A 21258-nucleotide genomic window follows, 5' to 3' on the forward strand; every position below is an offset into this window, starting at 1 on the left:
GTAAAACCAAGTTTAAAACTCAGCAGACTGATACACACACACACCCCCCACAACACACACACAACCCAGCTATGAGTAAATCTTGAAGACAAAAGGCAAAAGAAAATGGAGTAGAAATTGCTGATATATATGAATTGAGGTAGGCTTCCAAAGTTTTATTGAAAAAGGTGGAGTGAGAAGGGATTCCACCATGAAAACCTCATAGGTCAATCTCGCAGGGTAAGAGAAAATAGTAGAACTATCCTGTAAGATTTTCTGTTTAAAAAACAGACAGACAAAAAACACAACAGAGAAACAAATCAAGTACATCACTCCATAACCACACGGGGAGAAGGGTCTCCCGTGTCCATCCTTTGTAAGTACTCTACCTAGTCAGGTTATATAGACTTTATAACTGCAAAGACAGACTTTTAATAGTATCTCATTAAAAGATGCTTCTTTCTGTTTCATAGTACATGTACTTCAACGGCTAACACTATTCAAAGTGCTCAAAACTAAAACCCAGATTCATTATCTTTGTCATGCCCATGACAAAGTTTGATTATTTTATTTAGTACAGAAATGAGGTCTGTAGACCCCTGGGGTCCCAAGACTTTTTAAGGGGTCCTAAAGATCAAAATTATTTTTACAGTAATATAAAATATTGTTATAAAATATGCTTTTTTCATTGAATTTATGTTTACACTGATATTACAAATCAATAGTTGGTAAAACTGCTCACACCTTAGTAGGAATCAAGGCACTAACACCTTACAGTATTAGTAGTCATTATACTATTCACCACCAGGCACTTAAAAAAAAAACTCACAAAAATTCTTCACTGAGAGGTTCCTTGATGAAGGAGGAAAAACACTTTATTAAAATCTTAACCCTGAAATTACACCTTTTCAATATCCTCTGTAACAAAAAGTACACATACAGTATTTCTGTTGCACACTAAAATGACGGTTGTCTCAAAGAAAAGCACTGTGAAAATGTTTGAATTGCAAGCTGAACTAGCTACTTTTTTCATGGAACACCATTTTTACTTCAAACAACTCACAAAGTATGGTTTTTCAGATTGAGAATTTGGCAGACATTTTCTTGCAAATAAACAAAGTGAATCTGTCATTTTTAAGAAAACAACTAACAATATTTGTTGGCAAGAATAAAACTTAAGCTTTTAAGAGATAATTAGGATTTGGAAAATTTATCAGCCACCATGAGCTTGAGAGCTTCCTGATACTACTCCAAAATTTCTGTGATGAGATCAGTGGGGATGTTAATGACTCTGGTTTTTTCTATTGTGTAATGAACATTTGGAAGATTTGTATAACTCAGTGAACAAATATTTTCCCAATGACTAGCATAAGGTTATGCATGAGGAAAACAATCTATTCAAAGTTCAAGAGAGACTAATGGATTTTAATATAACAGAATACAAAATGTTCATTGATACACTTTCAGAACTTGCACTGCACCTAACCCTTAAGAAACTATCCACTTGTTGAGATTTGGTGTAGTAGCAAAGAACATCCAAATTTATTTGAAAAATGAATTTTTATTTTGATTTAAAAAAATTACATCTATCTATCCTCGAAAGGCCATTAAATTTCCACTGTAACAATGTATCTCAACATGTGAATGCAGAAGCAGATGTGAGAACCCAGATGTCTTCTATTAAACCAGAGATTAAACAGGGACTTCCAAAAATTTAAAACAACGCCACTCTTCTCATGGAAAATTTTTGTCTTGAAAATCATTTTCCGTAAAACATATTATGTGTGTTAACATGTTATAGATAGGTTTGTTACTGTTATGTTAAAATGCATTAGTACTATAAAACTTCACAGTGTTAATTTCTGATGCAGCATATATTGATAGCTATAACCCATTTAAAGAAAATTTTTCTAGAGTCATTAATAAATTAAGAATGTAATGAGGTACTATGTCTAAAATGTTTTAGACCTGCTAGTATAAAAACTGATTCCCTCTTGGCAATATTGGTGCTAATGTTTTCTGGAAAAATTCAAGAGTTTCCCTGGGGAAATAGACCTCTTATGCCACAGTATTGTTCATACTATAATATGACCTAAATCATGAGTGGTATGATTTCTGTTATGTTCATATTGGAATTACATTAGGTATCCTGTAAATTTATACCTAATAAACAAAAAAGGTACTTAAAAGCCATAAACATCTTCATGTAAAAGTTCTAGTTTTGATAAAACATATGGAATCTATTAACTAAAATACGGAGGAGTGAAAATTATACATTTTCTGAGAGTACACCTATAAGTGAACTTCTTTCCAGATACACCCGCTTGTGTGTAAATTTCAATAATTTGACTGAAATTCAGTTTCTCTGTCCTTCATTCAACAAACATTTACTGAGTGCTAATATAAGCCTGGCACTGTTCTAGGCCCTGAATGCTGCAATACAGAAATCCATTAATACAAAGAATGATATTGTACAGAATAGTCTTCACAGCCAAATTCCAGGCTGCATCCCATATTTTTATCAAATTCCTTCACAAAAAGCAGTGAAACGGTGTGGAGGCTGTGGTAAAGGAGCACTGCCCCCGTGACAGTTTCTCCTCCAATGGTGTGGATTCCCACTATCCTGCATGTCTGCCCAGCCTCACATCTGTGTTAAGTGGCAGGTTCCAAAGGGCTTCAATCCCTTCCCCAACAACTGAAACATGAAGCTGGTCTCTGTCTTGCAGCCTTTGTTTCCTAAAGAGAATACATTCAACACTGCAAACAATGGCAGCCTTCTTCACCACATACATGGAAACAAATAATGCAGGGCCTTGGCACTACAGAATCAATTAAATCATATACTCCATCTGTTAGCTACATGAGAAATAAAAGGAGACAGCTAGCTGAGCAACAAATCTGCAATTATTTATAGTCAGATTTCCAGGCTATACATGGTACAAATTCCATACCTGCCTCTCTGCACTGTGAGGACACAAAAGAAAGACGCAGAGATGTGGGGAGTGGAGATCCTGGAAACAGAGGCACATCTGTGTTTAATAACGGCAAGTAACTAATCCACACTCATTTTGCTACTCCTAACCATATCAATAACTGCCGTGGATATATTAGAAGAAATTCAAGCCTAAGCTAATCGGGTTTCCCTTCTTTTTGATATTGTATATAAGCTATTACCACCCTTTTGCCAGGTAGAGAAACCTAGGCCCAGGCAGAATTGCTGGGTAAACACAGCTGTCCCCAGGATCTCCCATCATCCTTTCCCCAGACTAGTCTCCTTTCCGAGCACTCTAATACTTAGCACTCCAGTACTTAGCACTACTCTACCAATGAAACTCTCTGCCTTGACAACTCCCTCCAGCTTCCCCCTGAGCCCCACCTCTGACCCCCTACAATCTAAAACCAGCTGAGCCCCTGCCCTCCTGAATCGGTAGTTGTACTCTAGGTTTTCTACACTAGGTCCCCAACCAACACAGCCAACAAATACATTTCATCCCTTAAAGTTAGGTAGATGACAACCTTAACAATCTGATGTAACAAAATGTCAATGAATAATAATGGCTTGATGTCCTGCTTTCCAAGGAACTTATAACAAATGCATAAATTACATTACCTTAACTCAGTGTTTCTCAAATTTGAGTAATACCAAGTACCTTCTATAAGAAAACAAAGTAACACACTAGTCCCAAGAGTTGGTTTGTATATTTTATTGTTACTAACATATAAATATAAATAAAAACACTAGGCATGGTCCTCATCTGAAAGCACTTCCAACTATAAAATGAAAAAAAAAAACTACCTATCAATACCAAGGTACTGGGCTTCCCTGGTGGCGCAGTGGTTAAGAATCCACCTGCCAATACAGGGGACACACATTCAAGCCCTGGGGTTCGGGAAGATCCCACATGCCGCGGAGCAACTAAGCCCGTGCACCACAACTACTGAGCCTGCGCTCTAGAGCCCGCGAGCCACAACTACTGAAGCCCGCGCACCTAGAGCCCATGCTCTGCAACTAGAGAAGCCACTGCAATGAGAAGCCTGCGCACTGCAACAAAAGAGTAGTCCCTGCTCGCCACAACTAGAGAAAGCCCGCGCACAGCAACAAAGACCCAACTCAGCCAAAATTAAAAAAAATAAAATACCAAGGTACTTTATGTACAATGTCTACTACAGGATTAAAATAAACACAAATGGTCTTACTTTGTTACAAAGTGGCCACCCAGATGATCTAAAATGTGTTATGTATATTATTTTATTTTTAGACTACCACATGGACAAAAAAGTTTTTAATTTCTCACGGAGAAATTACTAACCCAGAATATATCTATAGATGTTGGATGTTACTCACTTTGTGATCTAACAACGTGAAAAAAATGATATAAAGTGGGAGACCTGAAGACAAAAAGAAATATTCGAGGAGGTGGATGTTTTCAGGTCCTTCAATTTATCATTCCTAATATAATCTTGTAGGAAATGGTCAATAATGATTTGAATAATTATACTACTTGTATAATTCATGAAATACAAGTCTATTTCAACACAAATTTAAGTTATTTTTTCATTTACTTGCAACTTATGTAACACTAATATAATTCAACCTTCAAAAGCAGATATACATATATGACTTAGAAAAATTTTAAATGTATTTGATGTTTTAATACAAATAGACATCTTAGAACAACTTTATAAATAATTCATCATATATGAAGATGAATATAATCACATGCCTAACCAGCTGGCAAGAACAGAATAGAATACAACATTAAAAAAAAAATCATGACAGGCCAAGGCACAATCAAATTTGGTGGGGGGAGGGGGAAGTGTATTACTTAGAGGCTAATCAAAACTGCATGCGCAGAGGGACCTGGGAGAATATATGACTAAGCTAGAAGGTTTAGCCCCATGGTTCTTCAAAATTTGCTGCACATTAAATCATCTGGGGAACTTTTAAAAAGCCTGCTGTCCATGTAGCATCCCATACTTATTAAACCACAATCTCTGGAGGTGGGAGCCAGATAGCAATATTTTTAAAAGATTTCCAGGTGAATACAGGGCAGAGCAAAGTTTGGGAAGTCCTGTTTACTCAACTGAAAGCACTCTGATATCTTCCCTTGCCTCTTCCAGTTCTGGGTAGTAGCCCCAGCCATTCCTTGACCTGTGGCAACCCAATCCCTGTCTCCATCTTCGCATGGCCATCTTCCCACTGTGTCTGTGTCTTCACATACCACATGCCCTTCTCCTAGGTGCGTGTTCAAGTTTCCCTCTTTTTATAAGAACATCAGTCACAGTGGAAAAAGGACCCACCCTAATGACCTCATCTTAATTACATCTGCAAAAATCTTATTTCCAGATAAGGTCACATTCACAAGTACCAGGGGTTACAACTTCAACATATCTTTGAGGGGACATAATTCAACTCATACACTTAAGTTTCAAAACTCCCCTAACAAATCAACTATAAAATTTAGTGGTATGCAGTTAAACAAAGAACTCCAGCTTAGAGAGAACTAACTCAACTATGTTGCACCTTTTCAGAGCTTGAAAGGACAACAGATTTGAAGGTACTTTAAACAGAGCATCCTTCCTCTTTCATCTCCTCAGCAGCAAACTACTCCATTACTAAACTATAAAGGTTAAAAGAATAAACTACTCTCAAGCTAGTTTCTTCTAGCCTTGACTGCCAAACTTCTATTTTAAGGCACACCTTTAGCAAAGTCCAAAATTCTTTAGCCTGACAATAAAGTCCCTTCTGATATAGTAACCTAAAGGTATAGCTTATATTTCTTCCAATACCCTTACAATCAAGCCAAACTGGACAGCATTGTCAAACTACATCACTGTACTAGTTTCCTAGTGCTGCCATAACAAAGTACCACAGATAAGGTGGCGTACAGCAGAAATTTATTGCCTTACAGTTTTGGAAGTCAGAAGTCCAAACATCAAGGTGTTGGCAGGGCTCCTTCTGAAGGTGCTGAGGAAGGGTCTCTCCTAGCTTCCTTGGCTCCTTGGATGTATTACTCTAGCCACCTTGCCATATCTCCCTGTGGCTCTTCACACTGTTTTTCCTGTGTGTCTGTGTCCAAATTTCCTATTTTTATAAGGACAACAGTCATATTGGATTAGAGCCTACTCTAATAACCTCATTTTAACATAATTATCTCTGTAAAGACCGTATTTCCAAATAAGGTTATAGTCTGAGGTACTGGGGGTTTGCACTTCAACTAATGAATTTCAGAAGACACAATTCAACCTATAACAGTCATTAAGCAGAGAAAGCCCAGGATTAGTAAACAAAGATGCCATCATTTTACCCCTCCAAAAGTGTAGATGGCAGCTGTAAACGAAGGCTAACAAAAAAGCCTTTTCCCCTGACCTTCAGTTATCTCTCTAGCTTGGTTATCAGATAAAATCCCTTTAAAACAAAATTCAGACCAACACTAATTATGTTAACTATGATGGCATCAACATGCATGGAATAATTTAAGTAACTTTATGTCGTCAAATGTATTACTGTTCAGAATTTAATCACTCTTCTCTTTTCCTGCAAGAGTTATTCATCCCCACCGTAACCCTTGGACCCTGGCTATGTGACATAATTTGGCCAACGGAAACTGAGTAGATGAGCTGTCCAATCACAGCTTTAAGAGGTATTAAAAGTATCTGCCAGGGACTTCCCTGGCAGTTCAGTGGTTAAGACTCTGCCTTCCAATGCAGGAGGTGCAGGTTCGATCCCTGGCTGGGGAGCTAAGATCCCACATGCCTCATGGCCAAAACACCAAAACAGAAACAATATTGCAACAAATTCAATAAAGACTTTAAAAGTGGTCCACATCAAAAAAAATCTTAAAAAAAAAAAAAAAGTCTCTGCCAGTGCTCTTACTCTTTTCTTCTGCCACATGAATGAGCATGTTCTACATGGCGCCTGCTCTGAAAGCCTGGATCCCCAAATGAGAAGACACAGAACAGAGGCACAGCCAACCCACATTATCTACATGCAAAATATTTGGAAAATAAATCTTTATTTTTGTAAACCAGTGAAATTATTTATAATCATAAAGAAAACTAACATACTTTAAAGTAGTATTTTGACTGCATATATCCCTAGAGGATATAACCCAGGGACAAAAAAGAATCACAAAGAAAGTTTAAACTTCTTTCTGTAGTCTTATTATAGTAATTCTTTAGCATTACTAATTTGAATATTTTTATAAATATATATAAAACAAATAAGAAATTATGTTAAATCCATTACAAATCAAAATTTTCAGAAAGGAAAAAAATATATATGAATAGAGAAGCAGTAAAAATCTTTTCATTTTCTCTTCATGGTATAGTACTGTCTGTACTCCTCAAGCTGGCTACACCTGAAAGATATATAGCAATATGCTAGGAAGGATGAGAAGGCAGAGGATGAATGTGTCACATTATCTCAAGGAACAATTTTTCTTGATAATAAATAAGTTTGGTCGTTTTACTTTTATAAAAATCATTTATCTGATGGAACTGCATACAAAGAATTAAAATTATTTTCATGTTTATAATACAGATGTATTTTCAATAAAATTCACACAAATCAAGCTTTAAAACCCTATAGTAATCTTAAATTTGAATTGAAATATAAGCAGGAATTTGTGATTTATTTCTCTTACTAAATACGCATTTCCTTGTTCCAAAAAGGCCTAGCAGCAATTAATGACAACCTAGTAGTTAAAAGCACTCCATGCTTTCACTGTAGTCTCTAAATAAACACTTCTCATAAAAATAGGAATGCTTTGGAGGAAAGACCAATTTCAGGGCTGAAGCAGAAAACCTGGAACATCTTGCCATGCAAGAAAGCAAGGAAACAACCGAAGGCCACGTGTGTCACGTCAAAAGGAGACAGGAATCGCAGTGGATTAAAACACCTCAAAAATAGTTCTTAATCCATGAGATTATAAAAATTAAAAATAAACTTCACAGCACTGGTCACCTTGAGAGGGCACCACCAACTCATCAGTCTAAAAACTGACAACTAAAACAACTCAAGCACATACCCTGCTTTTGCTGTGCAAGTTCTAGTTCAGTATCCCAATACTTGACAAGGAAGAGTCCTTCTTCACAGAATTCCAGCTAATCAATGCAAAAACAATGATATAATTAAAACAACAATTTTCTATCCCTAAGAAAATAAAGAATCTAGGCAACAATCATTAATGGACACTAAGACCACCAGGGGAATATCTGATGTGGAACTTTATAATGGATAGATCAGACTAACAACAACTAAATCCACCAATCAACATCAACACCACCGAAAGTGATACAACCAGATGGTGTATGCCCCATGGTGTGAGGCAGAAGGAAGAAAAGACTTCGTGATCAAAGAATTAAAAGTGAATTTAATCATACCTCAACTAGCACTTTACAGAAGTTACAGGAGGACAGTAGAATGTATTAGTAATACCACAATGATGTGATTAGCCAAATCCAGAATGTGGGGAATTTGACAGGACAAATTTTTTTCTACCAACAGGTGGAAGAGACTGAAATTTAGCAACCAAAAGCAGTGTGCAGACCTTGTTTGGATTCTGTTTAAAAGTAACCATCTGAAAATGTCATTTGGAAGGCAAAAGAAAAATTTTAATTCTCTTTATCTCTTCCAGTTTCTCGTAAGCCTTTCATCTTTTCTAGACCACTGTAACATATGAAGCCTAGCCTTTTCTCCACAGTAATGAATGGGAAGGATAAGGAAATCTATAAGGATGAGGGTAGTGAGTGCAGAGACAATACAATGACTTATTTCATACTCAACATGTATCCTAGTTTTCTGATCCTGATTTGAATATGAAATCCCGGGCTTGACTCTTTCTCTGGATAGTAAACAACTCCAGATAAGATGACTTGGTATAAATTCATCTAGACATATTCCAAAGGTTTTCACCAGACGATCAAATTGCTGATCAATTTTCTGCTTCCCAAGTACAGGTATTAGAATAGCCTTTTTCCTTCAATATGATGCAAAGGCATGCTAGGTGCTCAATAGTTAAAAAAAAAAAAAAAACTGCACACACACACAAAACAACTGAGCGAGTGAAAGTGCTTTTCTTCTCATTGCTCTCAACCTCATCTCTTTTTTGGAGAAGGAAACACATTTAGGGAAAAGAGAATACTGTCTACACCCAGAGACAACTTCAGAATCAGTTTACTTCAAAAACACCAAGGAATTAGTAGTAAGTTTTCTTACTAGTATAGTAAAACCCCTTGATTACAATCAGATATTTAATCTTTTTTTTTTAGTTTAAATGCATTTTATTTTTAGACAAACTACATGACGTATTTTTTCTCGAAAGCAATGCCTCAGCTCCAAATAAATCACCGTCAAAACTAACGCAGAGCTCAAGATGACATCAGTCCCATTTCTCTAAGTCCTGGTGTCGTGTGGATGAAAAGGAGCAGCCAGCCAGTTATGATGACAGGTGACAGATCCAAAGTAACTGCCAAATTTGTTACCATTTTTCCATTTCTAGATCATCCTTAAAGAAAATCATATGTGGGGTCACACATCCTCACAATAGTCCAGCAGAGCTACCATGCCATCTAGATTCACGTTTTCACCAATAAAGAACTGACAGTTTTTGAAATTAGCAAGGATGTGTTTGATTTGTTCTGCAGCCCCTGTCATAAAAGGTTTTTTACTCTTTCTGGTCCCTGTCCTCCAAGTTTCCCTTTGGCTGACTTCATGTAATCTTTGATGTACTCCTTGTAGGCTTCTTTTTTGAAGCTGGTTTTCTGCAAGTGATGGTTCATGACAATATCGACACCAGTGATTACTGTGTTCAGTACCTTCACCCTTGGGTCCTTCAGCAGAGGCATTTCCACCAATAAGTGAGTCATCAATGTCACCCTCTGTCCTACTGACCATCATCTCCCTCCACCTCCAGACACAGCCTGTCAGCAACCTCCCGGATCTTGTAGATGTCGGAGAACATCTCATCACGGCTCATGAGGTCCCGGTAGATAATCATAATGGAGACTGGGGGAGATGACGGCGGCACTAGCTTAGTAGGAGCCTGGAGCTCAGAGTGAGCACGGTGTGCTTCAGGGGCAGAGGAAAAGTTAATCTTTGTTTTTAATCTCAATTATGTAACTAAAAACTGCTTTTTGGAGCAGAATTTTCTTATACAATTCTCTGAACAAAAGGAAAAAGAAACATTCTTTCAAAAAAATATGACGTTCTGTTTAGGCCACTGATCTCAAAAACACTCAACCTCAATTAAAATACCTATATAGTTATAAAAAGAGTAATTGTTATGATAAAAATGTTACATATAAAATATGTTATAATGAAAATGAATATATAAGTTAGAAACAATGAGCATTCGAACTGTCATATAAATTTTTAAGAATTGTTCCCACAAATCATACCTATTTTCACTCTCCTGAAAGGTTTCTCAGCATTTTATAAGTACTCTACTGACCTAAAAGCCCAAAACATAAATTATAATAAATATAACACAAATCAGGAAAAAAGTACTATTTTCTTTGGGCCTGCTGGTATAAAATAACTGTTAACTGATACAACCTATAATATATAAAATATTAAGAATCATAGGCTTTAGAGCTGAAGGGAACAAGAGATTTTTTTCTCCTCCTGGTTTAGGTTGCCCCTATTAATTAAAACCTCAAAACATTTACATGTAAATATACACTCATTTTCTCCTTAAAAAACTGGTTTAAAAAAACCTAAAATGGATGGCTACAGTACTAGATATGAGCAGTATGCAAAACTGAACCCATGAAAATAGTGATTGCAAAACAGACATGAGCGCAGAGCATCTGCTATTATCAAAACTTATATAGAGATTTGGGTTTGGAGAGGAAGAGTGAGAAGATGAAACAAAGAAGAATCTCCATCACTTTTCTCAGTTTCTGGTTACTCGATCAGTTATCACAGGGTTATCTAATATAGGAAAGGTTTTCAACCTATTCACAGCCAGTAGGTAAGAGTCTAGAATTATTTTCCTTTCAATTGTTCTGTATTTAAGAAGCATATTGTGCTGAAACTCAAGACTGCCAGAACTGAAAGAATGCTCCTCCTTTCCATTATGTAATGGAAATGGGTTCACCTCTTTTTTCTGTCCCTCCTTATATTAGTGGTAAAGGAAACTTTCAGGGCAATACTTACAACAATAAAAAAGCAGTTAGAGGTAATAGCAGCAAATGAAAACATTCATTACAAAATTAATTTTTTATTTACATAGACCACTACGCTAAAGAAACCATACTGGATCATACAATGTGTGGGATAGGTTAGATACTTCAAACACTGTGGTGACGCAATTAAATACTCTAGGAATGATAGCTTATTTATGTCTATTAAAAAATGCAAGCTAAAAAAAATGCAAGCTATGGGAAAGGACACACTTAATCCTTAATATTCACTAATTATGCCTGAAATATAGCCCGATTCATAAGAGGCACCCAATTATTATTTGTTGAAAATAAATAATGTTTTTTTTTCCCACTAGTCAGTAGTATTTAAAAAGACCAAAAGATAATCTTCAGTGATGACTACAACTCAATGTTCCTTCTCATCCACCCCTATATTGATCTCTATTACCCTCTCAACTTCAATAACTTGTATCTCCATTTTTTTTTTTTTTTTTTTTTGGAGAAAGGGGTGGAAGAAAGAAAAAGGCCACATTCCAGTTTCTAGCCCACTAGTGACTCTTGCTTAGTGTGGTATATCAAAATCACCTGTGGCAGCTTCTTCAAAGTAATGTCATAAACTTTGTGACAGCTCGGAAAACTCTTAATTCAGGGTCAGCAAGTCAGAAGTACAGCCCAGGCATGTCGATCTTAACAAGTTCCTCGGGTCATACAAACCATGCCGACATCACACTACACACTTCAAAAACTTCTTTATCTTTAAATCCTGTAACTGTAAACAAAACAAAACACACACATCCTCTTTTTCACTGTAAACTCCTTATATCTTTGATCTACTCAGTTTCTTTTTTTATACTTATTTTTCTGAATTTTTAAAATTCTTATTAGTTATCTATTTTACACATATCAGTGTGTACATGTCAATCCCAATCTCCCAATTCATCCCACCACCACCCCCCTGCCACTTTCCCCCTTGGTGTCCATACGTTTCTTCTCTACATCTGTGTCTCTATTTCTGTCCTGAAAACCAGTTCATTCGTACCATTTTTCCAGGTTCCACATATATGCATTAATATACAATATTTGTTTCTCTCTTTCTGACGTACTTCACTCTGTACGACAGTCTCTAGATCCATCCACATCTCTACAATTTCATTCCTTTTTATGGCTGAGTAATATTCCATTGTATATATGTACCACATCTTTACCCATTCAAATGTCAACGGACATTTAGGTTGCTTCCATGACCTGGCTATTGTAGACAGTGCTGCAATGAACATTGGGGTGCATGTGTCTTTTTGAATTATGGTTTTCTCTGGATATATGCCGAGTAGTGGGATTGCTGGATCATACGGTAATTCTATTTTTACTTTTTTAAGGAACCTCCATACTGTTCTTCATAGTGGCTCTGTATCAATTTGCATTCCCACAAACAGTGCAAGAGGGTTCCCTATTCTCTACACCCTCTCCAGCATTTGTTGTTTGTAGATTTTATGACGATACCCATTCTAACTGGTGTGAGGTGATACCTCATTGTAGTTTTGATTTGCATTTCTGTAATAATTAGTGATGCTGAGCAGCTTTTCATGTGCTTCTTGGCCATCTGTATGCCTTCTTTGGAGAAATGTCTATTAAGGTCTTCTGCCCATTTTTGGATTGGGTTGTTTGTTATTTAATGTTCAGCTGCGTGAGCTATTTATATATTTTGCAGATTAATACTCTGTCCATTAATTCATTTACAAATATTTTCTCCCATTCTGAGGGTTGCCTTTTTGTCTTGTTTGTAGTTTCCTTTGCTTTGCAAAAGTTTTTAAGTTTCATTAGGTCCCAATTGTTTATTTTGTTTTAAGTTCCATTACTCAAGGAGGTGGATCAAAAAAGATCTTACTGTGATTTATGTCAAAGAGTGTTCTTCCTATGTTTCCTCTAAGAGTTTTATAGTGTCCGGTCTTACATTTAGGTCTTTAATCCATTTTGAGTTTATTTTTGTGTATGGTGTTAGGGAGTGTTCTCATTTCATCCTTTTACATGTAGCTGTCCAGTTTTCCCAGCACCACTTACTGAAGAGACTGTCTTTTCTCCATTGTAGAGCCTTGCCTCCTTTGTCATAGATTAGTAGACCACAGGTGCGTAGGTTTATCTCAGGGCTTTCTATCCTGTTCCATTGATCTATATTTCTGTTTTTGTGCCAGTACCATATTGTCTTGATTACGATAGCTTTGTAGTATAGTCTGAAGTCAGGGAGTCTGATTCCTCCAGCTCTGTTTTTTTCCCTCAAGACTGCTTTGGCTATTCCAGGTCTTTTGTGGCTCCATACAAATTTTAAGATTTTTTTGTTCCAGTTCTATAAAAAATGCCACTGGTAATTTGATAGGGATTGCACTGAATCTGTAGATTGCTTTGGGTAGTATAGTCATTTTCACAATATTGATTCTTCCAATCCAAGAACATGGTATACCTCTCCATCTGTTTGTGTCATCTTTGATTTCTTTCATCAGTGTCTTATAGTTTTCTGAGTACAGATCTTTTACCTTCTTAGGTAGGTTTATTTCTAGGTATTTTATTCTTTTTGTTGCAGTGGTGAATGGGATTGTTTCCTTAAATTCTCTTTCTGATCTTTTGCTGTTAGTGTATAGGAATGCAAGAGATTTCTGTGCATTAATTTTGTATCCTGCAACTTTACCAAATTCACTGATTAGCTCTAGTAGTTTTCAGATAACATCTTTAGGATTCTCTATGTATAATATCACGTCATCTGCAAACAGTGACAGTTTTACTTCTTCTTTTCCAATTTGTATTCCTTTTCTTTTTCTTCTCTGATTGCCGTAGCTAGGACTTCCAAAACTATATTGAATAATAGTGGCAAGAGTGGACATCCTTGTCTTGCTCCTGATCTTAGAGGAAATGCTTTCAGTTTTTCACCACTGAGAATGACATTTGTTGTGGGTTTGTTGTATATGACCCTTATTATGTTGAGGTAGGTCCCCTCTATGCCCACTTCTGGAGAGTTTTTATCATAAATGGGTGATGAATTTTGTCAAAAGCTTTTCCTGCATCTATTGAGATGAACATATGGTTTTTATTCTTCTATTTGTTAATATGGTGTATCACATTGATTGATTTGCATACATCGAAGAATCCTTGCATCCCTGGGATAAACCCCACTTAATCATGGTGTATGATCTTTTTTTTTTTTTTTTTTGGTATGATCCTTTTAATGTGTTGTTGGATTCTGTTTGCTAGTATTCTGTTGAGGATTTTTGCATCTATATTCATCAGTGATAGTGGTCTGTAATTTTTTCTTGTAGTATGTGTGTCTCATTTTGGTATCAGGGTGATGGTGGCTTCATAGAATGAGTTTGGGAGTGTTCCTTCCTCTGCAATTTTTTGGAAGAGTTTGAGAAGGATGCATGTTAGCTCTTCTCTAAATGTTTGACAGAATTCACCTGTGAAGCCATCTGGTCCTGGACTTCTGTTTGCTGGAAGATTTTTAATCACCGTTTCAATTTCATTACTTGTAATTGGTCTGTTCATATTTTCTATTTCTTCCTGGTTCAGTCTTGGAAGGTTATACCTTTCTAAGAATTTGTGCATTTCTTCCACGTTGTCCATTTTATTGGCATAGAGTTGCTTGTAGTAATCTCTCAGGATGCTTTGTATTTCTGCTATGTCCTTTGTAACTTCTCCTTTTCCATTTCTAATTTTATTGATTTGAGTCCTCTCCCTCTTTTTCTTGATGAGTCTGGCTAATGGTTCATCAACTTTGTTTATCTTCTCAAAGAACCAGATTTTATTTTCATTGATCTTTGCTATTGTTTTCTTGTTTCTATTCCATTTATTTCTGCTCTGATTTTTAAGATTTCTTTCCTTCTACTAACTTTGGGTTTTGTTTGTTCTTCTTTCTCTAGTTCCTTTAGGTGTAGGGTTAGATTGTTTGAGATTTTTCTTGTTTCTTGAGATGGCTTGTGTTGCTATAAACTTCCCTCTTAGAACTGTTTTTGCTGCATCCCATAGGTTTTGGATCATCGTGTTTTCATTGTCATTTGTCTCTAGGTATTTTTTGATTTCCTCTTTGATTTCTTCAGTGATCTCTTGGTTATTTAGTAACATGTTGTTTAGCCTCCATGTGTTTGTGATGTTTTTTTCCCCCTGTAATTGATTTCTAACCTCATGGCGTTTTGGTCAGAAAAGATGCTTCATTTGCTTTTAATTTTCCTAAATTTACCAAGGCTTGATTTGTGACCCAAGATGTGATCAATCCTGGATAATGTTCCATGTGCATTTGAGAAGAAAGTGTAATCCGCTGTTTTCGTATGGAATATCCTATAAGTATCAATTAAATCTATCTGGTCTGTTGTGTCATTTAAAGCTTGTGTTTCCTTATTAATTTTCTGTCTGGATGATCTGTCCATTGGTGTAAGTGAGGTGTTTAAGTCCCTCACTATTACTGTGTTACTGTTGATTTCCTCTTTTATAGCTGTTAGCAGTTGCCTTATGCATTGAGGTGCTACTAAGTCAGGTGCACATATAATTGTTGTATCTTCTTCTCAGATTGATCCCTTGATCATTATGTAGTGTCCTTCCTTGTCTCTCGTAACATTCTTTATTTCAAAGTCTATCTTACCTGAAACGAGTATTGCTACTCCAGCTTTCTTTTGATTTCCATTTGCATGGAATATCTTTTTTCATCCCCTTTCAGTCTGTATGTGTTCTTAGGTCTGAAATGGGTCTCTTGTAGACAGCATATATCCATTTTGTATCCATTCTATGAGCCTGTGTCTTTTGGTTGGAGCATTTAATCCATTCACGTTTAAGGCAATGATCGATATGTATGTTCCTATTACCATTTTCCTAATTGTTTTGGGTTTATTTTTGTAGATCCTTTTTTTCTCTTGTGTTTCCCACTTAGAGAAGTTCCTTTAGCATTTGTTGTAGAGCTGGTTTGGTGGTGCTGAATTCTCTTATCTTTTGCTTGTCTGTAAAGCTTTTGATTTCTCTGTCGAATCTGAATGAGATCCTTGCTGGGTAGAGTAATCTTGGTGTTAGGTTCTTCCCTTTCATCACTTTAAATACACCCCTTCTGGCTTGTAGAGTTTCTGCTGAGAAATCAGCTGTTAACCTTATGGAAGTCCCCTTGTCCATTATCTGTCATTTTTCCCTTGTTGCTTTCAATAATTTGTCTTTAATTTTTGTCAATTTGATTATTATGTGTTTCTCCTTGGGTTTATCCTGCCTGGGACGCTCTGTGCTTCCTGGACGTGGGTGGCTATTTGCTTTCCCATTTTAGGGAAGTTTTCAACTCTAATTTCTTCAAATATTCTCTCGGGTCCTTTCTCTCTCTCTTCTCCTTCTGGGACCCCTATAATGTGAATGTTGTTGCATTTAATGTTGTCCCAGAGGTCTCTTAGGCTGTCTTCATTTCTTTTCATTCTTTTTTCTTTACTCTGTTCCACGACAGTGAATTCCACCACTGTGTCTTCCAGGTCACTTATCCATTCTTCTGCGTCAGTTATTCTGCTATTGATTCCTTCTAGTGTAGTTTTCATTTCAATTATTGTATTGTTCATCTCTGTTTGTTTGTTCTTTAATTCTTCTAGGTGTTTGTTCCTTAATTCTTCTAGGTCTTTGTTAAACATTTCTTGCATCTTCTCGATCTTTGCCTCCATTCTTTTTCCGAGGTCGTGGATCATCTTCATTATCATTATTCTGAATTCTTTCCTGGAAGGTTGCCTATGTCCACTTCATTTAGTTCTTTTTCTGGGGTTTTGCCTTGTTCTTTCAACTGGCACAAAGTCCTCTGCCTTTTCATTTTTTCTATCTTTCTGTGAATGTGGTTTTCCTTCCACAGGCCGAAGAACTGTAGTTCTTCTTGCTTCTGCTGTCTGCCCTCTCTACTCAGTTTCTAATTGAACAGATTTTCAAGATAACGTCACGTTACTCATGCTTCTCAGTGTCCTCCAATCCCACATCATCCTCCTTAACTGTATCTGCATTCCCTCCATTTTCATGCAAAGCTACTGATCAGACATTTCAAGAACTGTGACATTTAACTCACGTAGTCTTACCAATTCCAACTCAAGCACTGTAACTTATGTAAATCCCGAACCATGTTGTGTCTAAAACCATTCTGCAACCTCTGAGCTATTTGACAATCATTTTATTAGGTTTTTAACTTCCTTATCAGATTTGCCATCATGGATTTTCAAAAATTTTAACTTCTCTTAGGGGCCCTATCTCACTAAAAGCCCCTCAATCTCAGATGGCTTTAATTCTTTGGTAAAAGTTATTAGAACTTCCTTGATTATTTGCTCAATTCAAAAATCTTTATTTTTATTCATCCTATTATCTTGTGCTGCCTCTCTGAGGAAGTAGTAGAAAAAGATACAAAAGAGAAAAAATAGTCTCTAACATTGAATCTGTAATTTGTTGGGTCTCCTACATATACTATTTAACTAGTAAAATCACTAGCCCTTTGTAAAGGAATTTAATACAGTGGCTAACAAAAACAATAGCTTTTTTCTGCTCCAGTAGTAAGCACCTATACAGATGAGAAAATAAATATTCCACTTACAAGAGCAAAAAACTATTAAATATTTACAAAAGAAACTAACAAGAAAGGCACAGATTTATGTGACCAAACATAACAGTCAATTGAAAAATACAAAGATCTGAACAAAGGAAGAGGCTGCATTATTGTGCAGACTTGAGCTGTCACAAGTAATTATCCATCTGAGAGGAAATAAAAGTGGGCCCACGTTTTACTCTATAGACAAAACTTAATTCCAAAATATTTAAAGCACATAAATGTGTATGTTTGTGTATATATGTGTATGTGTGTACATATACACAGATACTTCACATATATCAACACATCTTAAAGAAACATCGAAGCTACATGTCCAATCTAGAGAGCAGGAAAAAAATCTTTTTAACCAAGACTGGAAACTCAAATACTATACAAGAAAAGACAGCTATATCTGAGTACATAAAGATCCACTAGATATCAAGAAAATACATATCAAAGTAACATGGAGTAAAATTATACTCATTAAAATTGGTAAAAATTTAAAAGATCTAGAATGTTTATTTCTGGCAGGAATGTGGGGATAGGTCACATAGTGCAAGAGGAAATGTGAAAAAAAACCCTTTGGAAAACAATCTGGCAACTTTTTAGTAAAAGTAAAAACACTAGACTGGAACATAAGAATTTCCCTTTTTTTGTTTGTTTGTTACAATGGTCACACAGCTGCAATGTCACGTAGTTCAACTAATACATATACTCCACAACACAGAGAAATAAAAGCACAAGTTCTTAAGGATGTTTAAGAACACTTTTTTAGTGGCAAAGGTTGGCGGGGGGAGGAAATACAGTGAATGCCCATTAAAGGAGAGTATCAAAACAAGATCATAGTACATTCATAATATTCATGGATTATAAAGTCATCAAAAAACAATAAACTGATGGAGGAGGGAGCAAAAGAAAAAAGTACACAACAAGAAGTATAAGCATATCCACACATTTAAGTAAAAGAATACATGTACACATATAATGAAGAAAAACATGTTACTGTTAAAATTTTATGGACTCTAAATAACTTCACTAATCAACTCGAAATTCAACAGGTCTTCATACTCTTTCATTACTTCACACTCCTTGCCATTTCCAGCATTTGAGAAGACTGAAATAAAAAATCTTTAAACTTCCAGCATTTGACTTTCTGATTCTGTCCTCTTCTATCTCTTTTACTGATTTTTCTTCCTGCCCTACATGTGTACAGCTGACTTCTTTTTTAGTCCTCTGATCTTCACTCTACTACCCCAACTAAGGATCTCATCCACTCTGAAGAATTACAAAACCACCAACTCTCCCATCGCGTGCCACTCTCTAACACGTCCCCTCATCTTTCCCATTCCAAACATTCCAGTTCCAGCTGACTGATGTGCAAATATCTACATCCTTTCAGATATCATCACTCGGCATTATTAGCGGCAATTTATGCCCTATACTCCCAAACGTGTTTCTCCTCTTGCCTGTAACTATCACTAATTCCATCATTCACCAACACTTTAAATTTTAGTATTATATTGGATTCAATTTTCTACCTCAGCTTTTACCTGCAATCCTTTGGATTCCATCTTCTCTTACCTATACAACGCCACTTTCAACCATGCCTTCCTTTCTGCAGTACCTACCACCTGTATTACTACAATAACTTCAATGTCTCCTAGGTTTTTTCATACTGTCTTCTAAAATCTATGCATAAAACATAACCCTGATTATGTCATATGTATTCATCGGTATCTATTAGCTTCCACATTTACTCTAAATTGTTTATCGAAGCATTTACGTTCTCCTTCTCCATATGGTCTCAAAGTATCCATCTACCTGTACAGCACCTTCCTTGAATGTACTCTACCTTCAGGTGAATATATTTGTATCATTCTAACATCCCCCCAATTCCCACATTTCTGCTTTTTAAGCTCTTTGTTCCAACTACAAGTGGTGAAATTTTTCTATTCTTCAAATGTCATCTCCTTATGAAGCCTATTCAAACGCCAACCTTGAAAAAGATGCTTCCTCCTTTCCACCTGTACCCCAAAGCATAGTTTTTTGCTTTTTTGTTTCTTTTTAAAAAAAAAAAAAAAAAAACCCTTTTCAAAACTGGTCAGTAGTTAAAAAACAACTGTTAGGTTAGAAATCAGAATGTTGCTATTTTCTTTCAAATGCTACTGTTTTTGACATTAAGACATTTAACCTCCCTGAGCCCCAGTTTCTCATTCTGAAAAATAGAAATAAAATCTAATCTACGAACCTCACAGGTAGGTAGGAGTGCATGGAAAGCCAATTTATAATTTACATGTTAACATTGTTATTATATCACCTTTTATTGTGCATATTTGATTTTTTAGTCACTACCAAATTAAAGCATTTAAAAGGCAGCCTGGGGCTTCCCTGGTGGCGCAGTGGTTGGGAGTCCGCCTGCCGATGCAGGGGACACGGGTTCGAGCCCCAGTCCAGGAAGATCCCACATGCCGCGCAGCGGCTAGGCCCGTGAGCCATGGCCACTGAGCCTGCGCGTCCGGAGCCTGTGCTCTGCAATGGGAGAGGCCACAACAGTGAGAGGCCCGCGTACCGTAAAAAAAAAAAAAGAAAAAAAAAGGCAGCCTGTACTTTATATTCTAGCACTCAACACATAATAGCTATAAAATATATATATATATACACACATCTTCATAAGTCATAAAATATAGCTCTCATGCATAAGAAATATAATCAAAGCACAATTCATGTAAAACATCCTACAATCGTTCTCCCCACAGATATATTTTCAGAAAAACTACTGTCACGTAATATTTCGGGACCTCTGATTTAGTTCACCTGAAACACAAAACACAATTAGTTAACTGGCAGGTGGGTAGGGACCCTTTAAAATGGCTGATAAATAGCTAAACAGTCAAAGAATTGCAGTAACACATATATATAATACATATGTAAGTGATTAAGGTGTGACTATGATGGCAGTATTCTACCAATCCAACAAACTTATCCAGCATTCATAGTTGAGCATTAGTGCTTTAGTTTACCCTAAAATTCTAGAGGTTAACGTTATGGTTATTTCAGTGACATGAAACAAGAGATTTTTAAAAATATATACGAGAAGCATGTTAATTTTGTCTAAGCTGAAAGATTTTGTCTTTTCCTAATTCCATAAAAAGCAAAATTAATGATGGACAGTGTTTATAAAAAACTTTTATAAAAATGGAAGAGTGGAGATGATACTTTGGTCCTAAAGAAACTTATAAATCTTGAACTTAATTACAAGAACTTAGAAGTCCTTGAGTTACCTTTGAAAACCATACAAACCTGTAATACCTTGTCAAACCAAAAAGCAAGACAGCTACCTAAAACTAAGGTCTTATCTAAAGGACATAGGAACCAACCTGAAGAGGCTCTCTCTAGCCAAAAATGGGACAATATGCGCATCAATACAGAAAATAATCCAATAATCTAAAACACAATTGTGTTTAAAGCCATGAGTTCACAGGACAAGGCATTTTACTGCAACCATGCCACACTGTTGGCTAATATTTCTTGGCATTTTGTTATTTCACCAAAAAATTGCTTTCATATTT

The 21258-nt window shown here is 36.2% G+C and overlaps 1 protein-coding gene and 1 pseudogene across 10 annotated transcripts in view; both read right to left on the minus strand.

Annotated features, from left to right (window-relative positions):
* The window catches only part of TBL1XR1 (TBL1X/Y related 1), a 188491-nt gene that overhangs the window by 54116 nt on the left and 113117 nt on the right, over nt 1-21258 (minus strand). For 2 of the 10 annotated variants that reach the window (XM_067738081.1, XM_067738083.1), the window contains exon 3: nt 5890-6064. The exons of 7 other annotated variants lie outside the window; for them this stretch is intronic. The gene's annotated coding sequence lies outside the window, so the exon portion shown is untranslated. Of the gene's footprint in view, nt 1-5889; nt 6065-11712; nt 12074-21258 lie in introns of those variants that run through there. One more of the 10 variants, XM_067738085.1, reaches the window with a different exon arrangement.
* On the minus strand, nt 8406-11693 carry LOC137224926 (translationally-controlled tumor protein pseudogene; annotated as a pseudogene).

Source organism: Pseudorca crassidens, chromosome 5 (assembly GCF_039906515.1).
Source record: "Pseudorca crassidens isolate mPseCra1 chromosome 5, mPseCra1.hap1, whole genome shotgun sequence".
NCBI classification, from domain to species: domain Eukaryota; kingdom Metazoa; phylum Chordata; class Mammalia; order Artiodactyla; family Delphinidae; genus Pseudorca; species Pseudorca crassidens.